At 43.0% G+C, this 17,339-nt stretch overlaps 1 pseudogene; it reads right to left on the bottom strand.

Annotated features, from left to right (window-relative positions):
- Window positions 1-15,432: 15,432 nt before the first annotated feature.
- LOC147422573 (uncharacterized) lies at window positions 15,433-16,854 on the bottom strand (annotated as a pseudogene).
- Between the last annotated feature and the right edge of the window lie 485 nt (window positions 16,855-17,339).

Here is a 17,339-nt window from a genome sequence, read left to right as displayed (position 1 = left end):
GAGGACACCAGACATGAGAGCTAGACTTGTTGCCATAAGCTTTTGATGCTTATCATTAACTTTTGTCGCGAAAACTGAGCAAAACCAAGAAACAAGAGCAGACGGGGAATGCGGTAGAATGCTAGGTAGTGGCACAACCGCCTAACCAAACCTTGCAAGAACTTATAAGTGGGTTACCCTAGTATAGAAGATGGGTTTCTAACACTCAAAGCTCGAGAAAGAACGACTGGAAAAACCCTAGGTCAACAGAGCCTCCAAGAGGCAAACAGGAAAAAGTTGTCGAAACGACACAAAACTTCTCAGGAAGCTTAACAACATCGAGGGCAATGCGACCATGGAGTATCTCCAGGTTTGGACCACAAAAAGTGGGTCAAAACAACCGATTCGACGACAGAAACACAAAGCGTCATTTTGGCATAACGGCTGAAATTGACGACCGAATGAAATGAAACTTCACAAGCAGCTTCAAGTAACTATTGATGACTTATGTTTGCAAGCAAAACCCAAAAGAAAGCTGATTCACTTACCGATGGTGAAAAAGACGCTTTCGGGCAACCAAATGGAGAAAGATGGAGAATGGGGAGCCAAAGTCAAGTTCAACCAAATATATGGCTTCACAACATATCCAACGAGCTGGAAATGCAACTCTCGAGAAGAAAAGTTGAAGAGATTCAACTCCAAGGCAAAAAGACTACTTCGGAGACTGAAATGCCTATAAGGGGGCTTTTTAGCTAAATTGATGACTTCTTAAGTTGAAAACTAGTTAGCAAGGGTTAGGGCACTAGCACAAAGCATTCTTTGCACAAAAGGACCAACATTTCAAGAAAAGACATCATACACGTATGATGTCTCACAGCTTGAATTTCACATCCATTTCAACATTTGAGTGCATAGCCTCATTCCACATGTTAATCACATCCTATGAACCAAGTATCATGAGAATTGGAGTTTGAAAACCCAAGGAAAACCAAAAAGACGCAAAGTAGGCCATAAAATTGACTTTTGGTCCTAATTTTGTCAAAATAACTCCAAACTCATTGAAACTTTGTAGGATTGTTGTTAAACACATCTACAAGCTATCTGGAACCAAAAAGCACCATTTTGACACAAAAGACATCATACGCGTATGATGTCTATTTGCACTTACAGAGCCAAAACTGTTACCATATACATGTGGTAGTGATGTGTGTGAACACACTAGGACCGCCGGGGCATTTTTTCCCTCTTTAGGAGGTTTTTCCCCCGTGCATTGTATATACGCCCATCACTCTAGGGCTATCAATCTTTTCATTGCACACTAAGTAACATACTCTCTATTGTGTGCCTTGAGCTTCCTTCGTCTTCTCCAAGCTGTGTGTGTTTCTCTGCAACCCTAATTCCAACAATTGGTATCAGAGCAGGTCACGTCCTCCCGGGCTTAGTCGCCAGCTGCTTCAGCACACGCCTGCTCACTTTCTCCGATTTCAGTGAGCTTTGGCGAGCGTTCGCAGGTCGACAAATATTTTGGTTTGCTCAGAATTTTGGTTTGCTCAGAATTTTGATTTGAGGTCATTTCGGCCTCCGTTTCCACTACGGGCAGTACTGCACAGGCTATTTTGTCATTTTGTGCAGATTTTCTGTCAGTGCCGTTTTTTGCATAACAGGTGCCTTATAGTCTTCTACGGTTTGTGCTATATAGCACAGGTTGTTCCCGCTCCATTTCTCCTATTTTCGGGCAGTTTTCACATTAGGTGCAGCATTTACCATGGCTGACAACAACAACACAGATGTGTTCAAGATGTTTGCTGCTGAGGACAGGTTGGATGGGGACAACTACCCTATGTGGGCTTATATGATGCAACATGTTCTTGTGTCAAAGGGTGTCTGGAACATTGTGCAGGGCATTGATGTACGTCCTGGTTCTGAAGATGTAGGCGATATTGAGGATGTTGCAGGTCTTGCTGCAAGGATTGCAGCTGTTAGAGTTGTTTTGCCTACGGCAGAACAAGCTCGTTGGGATGTTAAGGATGCGCAGGCTCATGCATTGATTGCGTTGTCTGTGAAGCGCACCATTGTTCCTCACATCCGTTCAGCAAAATCTGCAAAACAGGCTTGGGATATTCTAGCAGGTCTTTATGCAAGCCGCAATGAGGCTAAAATTGCTTTGCTGCGTAAAGAGCTAGAGTCGAAGATTATGCATGAGGAAGATGATATGGACACTTTCCTTGCTAGTGTCAAGGATATCAATGAGCAACTCATTTCTGGAGGTGAAGTCATTTCGGACAGTTCCCTTGTGCAGACTGTTCTTGATGCCTTACCAGATTCCTACCAGACTTTTGCTAGTACTTGGAGACTGATGACCCAAGGAAATCCTGAAGTTGTCAAGTTTGATGCATTATGCACATTGCTGTTGCAAGAGTCACTTTCTAGAAAAAACAGGACTAGGCAGCGTGCAGTTGAACAGGCTTTTATTGCTTCTCAAAGAAAGGGTGGTAACAGTAATGCAGCCACTTCTTATGGTTTTGCTGCGAGTGGCAAAAATTCTGTTCCTAATGCTTTTGCTGGCAGCACTTCGTCTGGCAATTCTGGTGATAAGGGCAAAAAGAAGATGCGTTGCCATTATTGTAAAGCCAATGATCACTTGATCAAGTCGTGTCCTAAGTTGAAGGCCAAAGAGGCTAAGAAGAAAGAGGGTGGTTCCACTGCAAATGCTGGTTCCACTACAAATGCAGCCATTGTTGAGTCTTCTGTGAAAGGAGATTGTGATGCTGATGTTGATGCAGAATGGGCTTTTAGCGCAGAGTGCACTTACAATCCTGCTGTCCATGATGCATGCTTGTCAGTTGCTGCAGATTCACATGTGTGGTATTTCGACAGTGGTGCTACAAAGCACATTACCTCACATCGTGAATTGTTTACCTCTCTCGAGTCTGTCCCTCATGGGAATTCAGTCACTTGTGCCAACAACGCCTCTTATCCAGTTCAGGGAGTTGGAAAGATTGTGCTCAGTGCTGCTAATGGCAGTTCCTTCACACTTGTTGATGCACTTTAGGTACCTGGGATCAAGAAGAATCTCTTGTCTGTATCCGCACTTGCTAGACTTGGACTTGTAGTCAAATTTGTGGATGACAGATGTACAGTTCATGATCTCAGTTTTGGTGATGAAATTGTTGCATCTGGGCTTTTGTGCCGTGGGCTGTATAAGCTCACTTTGTATGACAAGTGTGGACAAAATTTTGCAAATGCTGTTGCAGATTCAAGGGCTATTTCAGATGCAAAACTTTGGCATGCACGTTTTGGTCATCTGAATTTTTCCAGTTTGCTGCGTTTGCAGAAATGTGATATGGTTGCTTCTTTGCCGCCTCTTGAAGCACCTGTCAAACATGTTTGTGAAGGCTGTATTCTGGGTAAAATGCAGCGTTCTAAGTTTCCAAAGGATGGTTCAGTTAGGGCCACATGCAGGTTGCAGCTTGTGCATAGTGATGTTTGTGGGCCCATGCAAACTCCGTCCTTGGGCAATTACCTGTACTTCGTGACTTTCATTGATGATTACTCCAGGCATGCATGGGTATTTCCGCTTAAAGCGAAGTCCGAAGTTTTTATGTGCTTCAAACAATTTTTGGCTATGGCTGAAAATGTCTCAAAATGTACTATGGGCACCCTCCGTTCCGATCGAGGGGGGGAGTATATGTCTCATGAATTTAATGCATTTCTGGCTAGTCGTGGGATAAAACACCAACTTACAGTGCCTTATACACCTCAGCAAAATGGTGTTGCTGAGAGGAAAAACAGGTCACTAATGGAAATGGCACGATGTATGGTCAAAAGTCAAGCTTTGCGGCATTCTTTTTGGCTTGGGGCCATCATGTGTGCCACTTATGTACTTAACAGGTGTCCTATGAAAGCTTTGCAGTCTATTACTCCATATGAAGCATGGCATGATAGAAAACCTTCTATTGAGCACATGCGTGTTTTTGGCTGTTTGGCATATGCTTTGGTGCCACAAGTGCAGCGCAGAAAATTGGATGATAAGGCTGTCAAATGTATTTTTGTTGGTTATAGTGCTGAAAGCAAAGGTTACAGGTTGTATCATCCGCAAACAAAACGTATTCTGGTTTCACAGGATGTAGTGTTTGTGGAAGACTTTGTTCAGCCCTTGCTGTCATGTACTAGAGACAGTAATGTAAGCTCACAGGACATTTATGACACTTTGTTGCCTCTTTTCAGTGGTGGAAATACGAATGTAAGTTCCAATGAGGCAAATGTACAGCCTATGGGGGTTTCTGAAAATGTTTTAGAACAGCCTATTACTGATGCAGATGTACATGATGTACTTGATGAGGAAAGGGCTGAAAATGAGCAGGCTAGAGGTATGCCAAAATGGCTGGCGCACACTTTGCGTGACAGTAAATTGGATGCACCTTTATCTAGTCGTACTCGTTCAGGCTCTCGCCATGCATCTTATGCATCAGATTGTTATGCTTTGGCTGTGTCTAGTTTACATGATGTTGAGGAGCCTCTGTCTTTTGATGAAGCACAGAATTTAGAAAATTGGATTGCTGCCATGAAATCAGAATATGATGCACTTATAGAGAATGACACATGGACTTTATGTGATTTGCCTCCTGGCAAAAAGGCCATTGGTACGAAGTGGGTTTACAAGTTGAAACGCAAGCCGGATGGTGAGATCGATCGCCATAAGGCTCGACTTGTTGCAAAGGGTTATGCACAACAAAAAGGCATAGATTATGAAGAGACTTTTGCTCCCACTTGTCGTATGACTACTGTGCGTTTTCTATGTGCATTGGCAGCTCATTTTGGTTGGGATGTACATCAATCAGACATTGTTACTGCTTTCTTGAATGGTGACATATTTGAGGAAGTTTATGTAACGCAGCCTCACGGTTTTGTCATAAAAGGACAAGAGGACAAAGTGTGCAAATGTAAGAAGGCTTTGTATGGGTTGAAGCAATCTCCTCGTGCTTGGTATGAGAAAGCTGACACTCATTTGGTTAAACGAGGCTTTCGTAACAGTCCAACAGAAAGCACATTGTATGTAAAGCGTGAGGATGATGTATTTCTCATTGTGGCTCTTTATATTGATGATTTACTGATCACTGGACCAAATGAGAGACATATTGCTGAATTTAAGGCTGATTTGAATGCTACTTTCAAGATGAAAGATTTGGGGCTGTTGCATCATTACTTGGGTATACAGTTTAAGCAGTGTGATGGTGGTATTGCCTTGTGTCAGAAAAGTTACATAGAGACATTGCTATGTAAGTTTGGACTTGAGGATTGCAAACCTATTGCCACTCCCATGGAAACAGGTTTGAAGTTGAGTCTACATGATGCTGGCGATCCTGCTGATGTCACTCTTTACCAAATTGCTGTTGGCTGCCTCATTTATGTATGCAACACGAGGCCAGATATTCAGTTTGCAGTCTCGCAGGTCAGCAGATTTATGCATAGCCTAGGGTCTAAGCATTGGCAGGCTGTCAAGAGGATTTTCCGCTACCTTAGTGGCACTTTACATCTTGGCTTGTTTTATCCCAAGGGGGGATCATTGCCGCCAAACTTACATGCTTTTTCGGACTCAGATTGGGCTGGTTGTTTTGACACGCGAGTGTCCACAAGTGGTTTTTGTTTCATGCTTGGCAGTTCATGTATCTCATGGTTGAGCAAGAAGCAACCTACTGTGGCCACTTCGAGTTGTGAGGCTGAGTACAGGGCAGTCTTCACAGCTACGGTTGAGTGTGTATGGCTCAGACGCCTTATGGCTGACTTGGGTGTTGGACAGGACACTGCCAACACTATCTACACTGACAGTCAGAGCGCATTGGCAGTTGCGAGGAATCCAGTTTTTCATGCTCGCACAAAGCACATTGAGGTGCATTACCACTATGTCAGGGAGAGGCTCTCAGCAGGAGAGATCAGCTTGGCTTATGTGCCAACACAGGACAACCTTGCAGATCTTTTCACAAAGGCATTGTCTCGTGAGAAGCTTGAAGCTTTCCGCAAAGCTTTGGGCTTACTCCCCTTTGTGGACTGATCCTGTCCTCATGGCATGGCACTTCCCTTTACTCATGTGCCAGCTCTCGTTCACCGCATCACTCCAGGGGGGATTTGTTACCATATACATGTGGTAGTGATGTGTGTGAACACACTAGGACCGCCGGGGCATTTTTTCCCTCTTTAGGAGGTTTTTTCCCCCGTGCATTGTATATACGCCCAACACTCTAGGGCTATCAATCTTTCCATTGCACACTAAGTAACATACTCTCTATTGTGTGCCTTGAGCTTCCTTCGTCTTCTCCAAGCTGTGTGTGTTTCTCTGCAACCCTAATTCCAACAAAAACTGCTCATTTGTCATCATACATCCATTATATATATCTAATACATGCTACATATGAAATTTGGAACCATTTGGTCAAGAGGATCACCCCATTAGCCCAATTGAGGGAAAATCCTTCACCTAAAGCCTATTTTTGGCCCAAATCAGACATACTCAAGTCCAAACCAAGATTTGAGTAGAGACAGTCCTTCACTAGTACATGGGGAGTCCACAGAACCAATCCCATGCAAAATTGATGAAAAAGACATCATACGCGTATGATGTCTCCAGAGCCATTGTTAGCCCAAAATCTATCCAAACTTCATAAATCCACTGAATAAGCCTATCTAAAGCGAAATCCAAGCTTATAGAGAAATTTGGTCCAAAAATACACTAAAAGACATCATACGCGTATGGTGTCTCAGTATGTGATTTTGGCACCTCAGGGCTTCAACCACCAAACAGAAGTGATCTACATGCCATTTGAAAGTGAACCACCAAGTTTTATCCAATTTGGATCATAAAATCCAATTCCCTTTCAAAATTTTGCCAAGAGCCGAAACTGGACTAAATTGGCCAAAACTTGACCAAATGGGATCCAAACTCAAATCCAAGCATATGATAATCATGTATACACTATTAGCTACAAGCACAACCAATATGAAGTCATTTTGACACAAAAGACATCATACGCATATGATGTCTCCAGCATGATTTTGAGCCCACTTTGCATATTTTTTCACCTACCTTGCATCCTTAGGCCCTGGATAGCTCGTGTTTCAATTTTCAAGTCATTTGGATAGTTAAAAGCTTCACTTCGGCTTTCAGTACTAAAAAGACGCTAACTTCTGAAATTGGAGTTACAGGATCCATGGATTCCACCAAGTCATCGGCAACGAAGAGAAAAAGACCGACAATCAAAGATGCTATTGCAGAAGCGGAACCCTTTGACATTCCAGCAGAAACCCTCAAGCCAACCAAAACTTGGGTGGAGGAAGCAGTATTGGAGAAAGAGGGAATAAAGATCTACCAGGGGACTTTCAGAGATCCTCAAGGGCAAGCGGTGGATGTACCGATGATCCCACAGGAATTGGTAGATTATAGCAGGTCAGGAGACATCAGCAGGTACCTGGAAAGGGCAGACTTGCACATTTTCTTCACCTCGAGACCATCAGGTGTGGATACAAGAAGAGTGTACGAGTTGGCAACATCCATTCAGAAGGATGGAAAAGCCACATTGACAGCCATGGATGGAGAGAAGGTATAAGTACAAATCACTCCACAGCTAATTGCAGACGCATTGAAGCTGCACAACAAAGGGAGCTCGGTCAGGGAAAGAAGAGAGGCCATAGAGGTCTATGGGCCCAAGAAACAGAATGCGACCTATGGAGATATGGCGGACCCAAGAGCGGCAACCCTTTGCCGACTGTACAACCAATTTCTTCATGTTTGCAATAAAAGACCGCAAAAGTATACGACACCACCCCATGCCATTGCGACCACCATCACATGGGCATTAAAGAGCAATATGCCAAAAGAGGCGAATTACGCTCAACACATCCACGAGCAAGTAATTGCCATGCACAATGAGAAGCCAAAATACATAGGAGGAGCGGAAATTCTGACAAGAATAGCTTATGAAGCTATTGGAGCTAGAGATCAGTGGCCAAAGGCTCCCTCCAAGAATGAGTGGCTTAGAGAAGCCGACGAGGAGGAAGAACAGCCCGAAGTACCCAAGAGGGCATCCACAAGAGCATGCTGGAAACTAGAAGTAGTTTCAGAACCTGAAGAGGATGTGGCCGAGCCACTTAAGAAGAAAGTAAAGAAGAAGGTTGCTCCCAAGCAAACCAAAAGTCAGAAAGCGGCAAGGATGGAAAGATTAGTGGAGCAGTTTAGAGCGGAAAGAGCTCTAAAGGGTGACTTTGAAGAAAAGTGGGTGCCAGACCCCACTAAAGTCGGAACTAGCTCGGCCAGGCCACATATTGATCAATACGATCAATATATTAAAGCTTATGAGGAGTCAGAGGCTATTTTGGAGCAGCAACCTGTCGAGCCATACACTGAAGAGGAGGTACAACAATTAAAAGCTGAGCTGAAAAAAGACGACAAGGGGAAAAGGAAAGTAGATGGGTCTACTAAGCCTCAAGAGAAAGATGGGCAAGCCGACAAAGGGAAAGCCAAGGAAGCTGAGGACAAACATCCCTCTATGACTGATGTACCAAGCCCGAAGAAGACGGAAAAAATTGTGGAAGAGACCACAATAGAGGTGGGCACAAATGTTTTGGAAAAGCCAGAAGCCGGGACCAAAGAAAAGAAGATAGATCCAGTTCAGCAAAAGAGAAATGATTATGAGGATCTGGTAGAGATAGGATACACCGAAGAAGAGGCCCTTGAGGCAGTTTATGGGATCACCCTACAAAAACAAGATGAACGGAGAGGGACAGAGAAAAAGACAAAGAGTAAAAAAGAAAGTGAAGAGAAACTGGACGAACCGAAAGTACTAGAAGAGCCAGAGCTAGTGGAGGTGGTGGCGGAAAGAGCTTTAGAGTTGACAGATGATGATGAAAAAGACATGCACATGGTGGATGAACTGCTCAGCAAGATAAAAGAAAGGTCCAAGGCAAAGGAAGTAGAGATTGAGACATCCAAACAAAGGGAAGCAGAGTTGCATAGAAATTTAGAGAATGCTATGACTGAATCTGAAAGTCATAAAGCATCACTCTATGACGTGGAAAACGAGAGAGACGGCTTGGTACTCCAGCTAGCCGAGGCTTCAAGAGAAGTAACAAGTGCACAGGAAGCAAGGGAGCGGATAGAGGATGAGTTGGAGGCGGCTAAGGATGAGCTCATTGAGCTAAGGGAAAGAGTCGAGCTCCAAGAAAGAACAATCACTAGACTCAGGTCTACCCCTAGAGCTAGCAGAGCAGGAACCGAACAAGAGGGAGCTATCGTACCAGTTTTGGAAGACCAGGTCCGAAGCTTACAAAGAGAGCTAAGATTAGAGCAAGTGCAAAGGTTGCACATTGCGGAGGGATCATTGGCCGCAGAGGAGAGGCTCACATTAGAAAATCAAACACTACGGACAGAGAATGAGGCCCTCCACAAACAGCTCCAAGATCTACAAGAGCGAAAAAGAAGAGAGACAGAGACACCACAAGAAGAATCAGGTGGAGCAGCCATAGAGCTACCAGAAACTGGAGAGGCAACCACAATTGAAGATCCAGCCCCAGCTCAAGAGGTGGCCTCGACTTCAAGAATCTCTGAAGAAGAAGAACAAAGGCTCCATGACCAAATAGAAAAGTCAGCAGAGGAGAGTGCCAAGGCGGAAATGGAATGGGAGAGGAGACTCCTAATCTCCATTAGACTTCAGGGACTAGACACAAAAGTGCTCCATGAACAGTGGATGCAACCCAGCCTGCCTTTCCCTTTGATGAAATTTGAAGTGCTAAAGACGAAAAAGAGAATAGAGGAGGAGCAGTATGTCGCTCTTTATGAAGGCGACATCACAAAGGAGGAACAATCAAAGAAGACAGTAGATTCACAACCTAGATGGAGGAAAGGTTGGCTGAACAAATACCCAGCCTACCTCATCTACTTGGTGGAGGCACCAAAGGAGATTCGGGAGGATGCAACCTTCTGCCCGGTGCCAAGAGTCAGAAACTGGAAAGAGCATGGCAGGATTGCAGAAAAGAAGCCAAATTGGCTTAATTATCCCAGGATGCCAGGACCAAGGGCAGGAGATAGAATAGGTAAAGCCTACATGGTGAAAACCCTAACGGGCACCATCAAGCTCTTTACTGGCTCTCCTGACCTTTCATGTCAGATGCTCAAGAAAATCTGCAGGACTCTCTTAGCTTGCATTGAAGTGTTCGCGCCAGATAAAGCCACGACCTTGAGTCTACTATCGACGGCCGACACGGTGACTGATATGATGTACGATCTTTCATTGCAGCCTTCTCCAAAAGTGTTACACCTCCTATACCAAAGGATTATGTTTTTGCCTAGCTTCCACATGCAAACATTCGAAGAAGCTTTCTACATCGGCTTTTTCACCCACGAAAGAAAAATATTCGGCCCAACCTTGACCATCGGCAACCTACGATACGAATCACATTTGCAGATGCTGAAGACGACAGGACTTTATTGACCAAGCATAAAATTCATGTCAGGGACGACATGAACGCGGAGGGGGGGAGTGTTGAGCCAACAGAGGATCACACCCACATTTTTGCTCACACTCATCATTTTGTAACCATTGATTGTAATAAATGTCTTTCCGACATTAATTTTGATTTGAGCCATTCATTAAGTAACGGGACTCAATTGAGTTTCCAGCTTGTAATCTCGAAGTAATTTCACTTGCTGATGTAATTAGTTAGAGATGTTCTCACCTCCAAGGCTGAGGTATATAAACCAAAGTTTTTGTAACCTAAAGGGGGAGACAGATTATTAATCAAAGTGAGTTTTTTGAGCGCCGTGACTGTGTCTGAGAGAGAGAGAGAGAGAGAGAGAGAGGGAGAGTGAGAGTCTTATCTACTTGCTACGCGAGCTACGGAGCCGCCATTGGAGAAGGGGCACCGCCATTGTGTTAGCAACGGCGAGAGCTACGCACAGATACCAAGAGTGCGCGCTATCGGCTTCTATGTGTGGTAAGTTCCTACGAGCTTCGGTGTGAGTTTTCTTCCAACTCGTGTGTCGGAATAGAGCGTGCAGCAAATCTATAGAACAACAAAAAGTAGAGCTACACATTAGTACCATCGGGGTCAAGTTTCGATCACCTGTATTTTTCGGCCTGTCTTCATACGCGTTTACCGCACGGAGTGGTTATAGGTTGATTTTGCAGTTCAAGTCTTTAGGGTGTTGTTCTTACCTAGTGTATAGACTTCCCCTTGAGTTTGAGATCGATTCAATGATTCTAGATCCTGTTTCGTATAGCATTCATTCGTAGTACGGATTTCAGTCACTTGCGTATTTTAGAACTTAGATTTGATTTCCTTAGTAGTGATTGTCATTAGAAGGTCGAGTAGGTGATTTGACACCCACCTAGTTGTTTCCATGCGCCTGCGGGTCAAGCTCCGTCCTCGTCGGACAAATTCTGTTGTTGGTTGAGTTCTCGCTATTTAGCTTCCGCTAGCGGCGTAACCGCCTTAACACATATACACACACCACAAGACAAGTGTGCTTCCACAACTCACCCTACACCCAATTGCCTATGGGCTGCCATATCTTGTACCTTGTAGGATACATATTGTATTTCCCAAACCACAACTCCAAAAGGGATTCTTTCAAGCCTCAAAAATTCTTTGCATTTTGTAAAACAAAATTTTTGAAGACAACAAATTCAAATCCATGCACCTCTATGTGAAAAATTGGCATGAACAGCAAGCTGCCCTAGCACGACTACACATCGGAAAGGCTAGTTAACGGCAAAAAACTGCATCAAAAAGCATGAAGAGGGCACAACGAGAAAAAACATGAATATTTAATATTTGGCTGAACTCTTTTTATTTTTGTACATGAATTTTAGTTATATACAAGCCATGCCTCAAAAAACTCACCATGGGCACTTATAGTCACCCAACAACTAGTGATACACTAGCGACTTACACTGCATGTATATGGCTTGCTAAAGAAAGCTAAAAATCCCACAAAACAAAAGCCCACACACGTTTGACACAACATGTCATTTCCATATGTACAAATTCACAAAAAATGGGGTGTACAAAATTGCGTGCAACATAGTTATCAAACCCCCAGTCTACTGCTAGAGCATTCATTCTCATCAGTAGCATAAATACATGAACATTGTTTTCCACCTGGATCAAAAGGCTGTATTACACACATATGTGAAATAAGTATACATTTGAATGCATCCAAAATAAACTTTTATTCCCATTATCAAAGTAAGAAACATATGTTTCATCCATTCTCCTTGAGCATGGTGAGCTCTCAACTAAGACTACATATGGAGACTTGTCCATCTCAATGTCATGCATGTAAAGATTGAGCATCCCTCCCAAAATGATTTCACTTTATTCTCAACTATTTTAACATACTCATGCATATCAACCTCATTCTCCCCACTCTTTGTTAAGTATCCATCCACTTCATCCATGCCATGCTTGATAAGTAAGTTATTTTCCATACATATCTTAGGCTCCTTAATAAGGCGATCAAGAAAGGTAGCATCAACCATATTCACATAAGGCATAACAAGATCATAGCCATCATTGTTCATATCATATATAACCTTAACATTCTCGTTGTCAAATAAGGCACGACTACCCACATCATCATACACATCATGAAGTTCCTCATTGATGGGCTTCCCACCAACAAGACAAGTAGTATACTTACTTGCTTCATCACCCTTCATCATATGCATCCACGTCTTTCCCGTCGTTATCTTTCTTGACCTCATGTCATCCTTGACTACATCTACATCTACTGCCATGTGACTTAGATATTCAACATACTCATGAACTTGTATTTGAGACTCATGCATTATCGTGGCAGCCGTTTTGCCTACATCCATCTCACTAACATCATCAACTTTGACATGAAAAGTGACATCAAATTAAGTTAAACAACAAAGATGGCATATATTGAGTATTCTTCTGGATCTCATTATGCATATGACATTCTTCTTTCACATGCTCAAGAGAATGAGAAACATGAAAGTGTTCATTGCATAGCTTGCCTATATTTATATCTAAATAGTCATGCCAAAAGAGAATGGTGAGTGGAGGGTTTGTGTTAATTACAAGCCTCTCAATGTAGCCACAAAGAGGGACCATTTCCCTCTTCCTTTTCAAGATGAAATTCTCTATGAGGTAGTAGGACATGAGTGCTACACGCTGTGTGATGGCTAGTCAAGCTACTTTCAAATTAACATAATCAAAGAAAATCAAAAGAAGATGGCATTCATCACAGCACATGGATGGTTTTCTTATAGAGTTATGCCTTTTGGTTTTGCCAATGTCCAAGCCACTTTTCAGCGCTATGTGATGTTTGTTTTCCAAACATTATTTGGAAAATCAATTCATGTTTTATTGATGACTTTTATATTTACGACTCTTGTTCTCTTTATTTGGATAAAGTCTATGAACGTTTGGCTAGGTTGCAGGCTTTGGGTGGACAAATCAACATGGAAAATTGTCACATTGGTGAGAGCAAGGTTACTCTTCTTGGCCATGCACTCTGTGCCAAGGGTAATGAAGCTAACCCAAGCAAAGTTCAAGCTTTGGTGTCTTTGCCATCACCAATGATGGCCACAGAATTAGTCTCATTTCTTCAAAAGGTGAGGTATCTGAGCTGGTTGATCCACTTTCTCTCTCAAGTGGTTCTCTCTGTACATCAAGTCACCCATCAATATATTTCCACTTGGAGTGAAGAAAATGAGCAGTGCTTCAATGAAGTAAAACAAATCTTATCATCACTCCCCACCATTGCACTTCCAAAGTGGGATAAGCCATTTTATGTTAACCCTAGTGTGGGGAACGCCCGGGCCGGGGTATCCACTAGGAAATATGTAAGATAGCATGTGTGAACAAAATAAGGGATTTATAATTAGGTACATTCACAAAAAAATGTACTTACATAAAGGGTTTTTAATTTGAGAAAGTGAAAATTTTCATACATAAGGGCGAATTTGTTTACAAAAATGCATACATAAGGGGTACCTATAATACTTGAAAATATACATGTAAGGGATTATTTAAATACCTCTTGTTCACACGTGCTATATGAAATTTTTACATAGTGGACTCCTCAGGGGGGAATGACACATTTGGGATAGTGTTAATGCAAAAGGACCCTCATACTTCTTTTATGTTGTAAATAGGGTTGCAAAAAAACACACACAGCATGGAGAAGGTGACAAAGCTCAAGGAACAAAATAGAGAGAATATTGGTTGTGCACAAATGAAAGAATATTGGTTGTGCACAAATGAAAGATAAGCTAGCCCTAGAATGATGGGCGTATATACAATGCACGGGGAGAAAAAAACTCCTAGTGAGGAAAAAAATGCCATGATGTCAAAGAGCACGATTCTCTAGGGTCAACTGGGAAAGTGTCAAGCTTTTAGCTGTAGATGGAAGCTTAGCACATGCCCAGCTAAGACAAATGAGTGCAGATAAGGTTAATTTAGGTTTAATATGAGTGTAAATGACGACCTATGCTACAAACCTACCATGCTTGTTAAGTGAAATTAACCTAATTTTGGTAAAATGAAAAGATTCTCCCATCATCATATTGTTATCTAAATGGCATACAAGAGTGCCTCAAAACTCAACTAAGAAGAGCTATGCAATACATACATGAGTCTTACCATGCACCGAGCGAGTTTTTCCGAGCAAAGACAAACCCGAGCAAGTGTTTGTACGCAATAAGTAAATTTTATCATCAACAAAATATTTATTGTTTGTTATATATTGATGCACTACAACAAAAAGAGTTTTTAATGGATAGACTACCTCCTAAATTCCAAAAGATCAAAGTTTAATTTTAAAAAAAGTAACACAATATTTGAAAATATTATCTTCTGGCTCAATCTCTATTTATTTAACTATAATCGCCTTTGCTTCTACTCTTCTTTGGCTTGGATTTTTCTCGCTTGGGCTTCACGTTTGAGCAAAAAAATTTGTAAAGAATACGGATTGGCTAGGGTTGAGTGATCGAAGCTTGCACTTGCACGTACAATACCTCATACTATAGAAACAAAGTTGCACGATATAGCCGAGCATTGGACGGCCTGTACCGAAAAGCATCTGGATGGACGAGAAGAGAGAGGTAGAGGTGATGGCAAGGCAACTTTACAGAGCTTGCCGACGAGCAAGAAAAGTGATGACGAGTGAGATGGCTGCAACAACACACACATAGAAACCCTCACTCTCCTCCCTCTCTCTCTCTCTCTCTCTCTCTCTCTCTTTTAAAAAGAGAAGGAAGCGTCAATGCAAATGTGCTAAAAAAGTAGTACATGAGCGACCTAGCATGATGGGGAGAGAGAGAGAGAGAGAGAGAGAGAGAGAGAGAGAGAGAGAGAGAGAGAGAGAGAGAGAGAGAGAGAGAGAGAGAGAGAGAGAGAGAGAGAGAGGGATGGCTTCTGGCAAGCGCATGGTCATAGTGTTTTTGGTGCTAATGGTGGCAATGGCCGGACTGAGTGGTGCCGCAGCATAGCCGCCTCCTCCGGCACTACATTGCACGTCCCTACTGAATCTGGTGCCGGCCTGCCAGGCTCTGACTCTCTATGTGTGAAGCTTACCTTGCCCAACCTATCGCTCACCACCTGCCCTGGCCTCAACATCAACATCGCCCGCATCATCTTCGGCAACAACGGAAGCTGCATCTGATCACCATCGCCTGCATCGACCTGCTTCATCATGCACTTCTCTTCATTTATGGTCATTTGTAGTTAGATTCTTGCATGTTGAAATCAACTTCTTGTTCTCTATGATACTAACTGCTTTCCCACACAAATGTTCTCTCTCTCTCTCTCTCTCTCTCTCTCTCTCTCTCTCTCTCTCTCTCTCTCTCTCTCTCTCTCTCTCTCTCTCTCTCTCTCTGAGTAAAAAGCAACTCTGAAGACTCTTGCTCACCATAAAAGCACAATATAAAACTTAGATACACCTCTTCAAAATTCCTCATTTGAGATATCAAAAGCACAACCTTAATCCTCATAACAAGCTTGGATACACTCATATTAAAATGTTCCAAAAGTAAAAGAAATCGTAGCATTCAAAATTAGCTTGAGCTCAAAAATTTCACATGAGCATAAGCCAAGCCTGATTCAAAAGACTCTTTGTGTCAAGAGACCCTAGTACTATACCTCAAAAGGGAACATCAATCTGCAAAAGAGAAGCCTGCTCAAAAAAGAAACTCAAGCCACAGTTCCCTTTAGAGCTCCTTCTTTTTTCTTGGCTTCTTCAACAATAGGCAGCTTAATACCCTTGCCTCTTGGTAGTGTCACCCAAGGCTTTATTCCTTTACCAATAGTAAACACATTGCCAAGCTAGGTGGCAAACTCTTGATCGGCAGTATCTTGTACGTGCAAAATTTCAAAACCCCTTATGCTTTTCACGGTGCTTGATAATCCCAATCCTGCCTCTATTGCGACCACAGTAACCATAACAATGTTGCCAATGTCAAACTTGATGAACTCTACAACCTTTCCAGTCTCAATTTCAATTTTAATGGTGTCATTGGTCTTGATAAGGGGATCTAGATAGCCAATGGTGCACCTATCAAATGTAGTGATGTAGGGAATCCCCTTCTCACCGAAGCAAGCAGCTCAGACCTTGCATAGCTTGTACTTAGACTCTTCAAGGCTGATGGAGTGCAAAGTGAATCTTCCCTTGCTACCCTAAAGCAACCGGAAGTTCCCTCCAGTTTTTGCAATGGACACAACATCCATAAACCCAGCACAGTAATACTTGTCCGTCCTTACTTTCCCATCCATAGAGATGAGTTGCTGCATCACAATGGCAACCACTTCATGATAGGTCGAGGCATACTTCAACTAATTCCTCAACAAGACAACCATCGACAGAAATTCCCTGGTCTTATGTGCTTGCTGCATGGGACATGGTGAGCCGACAATTGCTAGCATGGCTCAGAGGTGATGCTCAACAGAGAGGCGACATATCCATAGCTCAGCTAGAGTTGGCATCATGTCCAAGAGGTAGAGTTGGCCAAGGAGTGCATGCAGTAGCACTATTGTGCTTGGACAACGAGAAGCAATGGCAAAGATTGAGAGTCAGCCACTGTAGGAATATCCGGTTGATTCGACTCCCTCTCTCAGGTGAATACTATCAAGATGCGGCTGAGTGATATAAATTGAAGCTCCACTTGCAGGGATGCACCCCTAATGGGGTTTTCAAGATGAGACTAGAAGGGGGCAAGGATCATGAGGGACTCGGGAGAATGGCAAGGCTGGCGCCTTCCCAGGGTTCTGAAGAAAGAAGACCAAGATTAGGTTGGAAGGACGGTTGTCCGGAAGGCAAGGCTGGCAAGGACGGTTGTCTAACT

This window comes from Adiantum capillus-veneris, chromosome 27 (genome assembly GCF_014529385.1).
Source record: "Adiantum capillus-veneris isolate H3 chromosome 27, ASM1452938v2, whole genome shotgun sequence".
Taxonomy (NCBI): Eukaryota; Viridiplantae; Streptophyta; class Polypodiopsida; order Polypodiales; family Pteridaceae; genus Adiantum; species Adiantum capillus-veneris.
The sequence above is the reverse complement of the archived record's forward strand: the minus strand, read 5'-3'. Positions and strand labels throughout refer to the sequence as shown.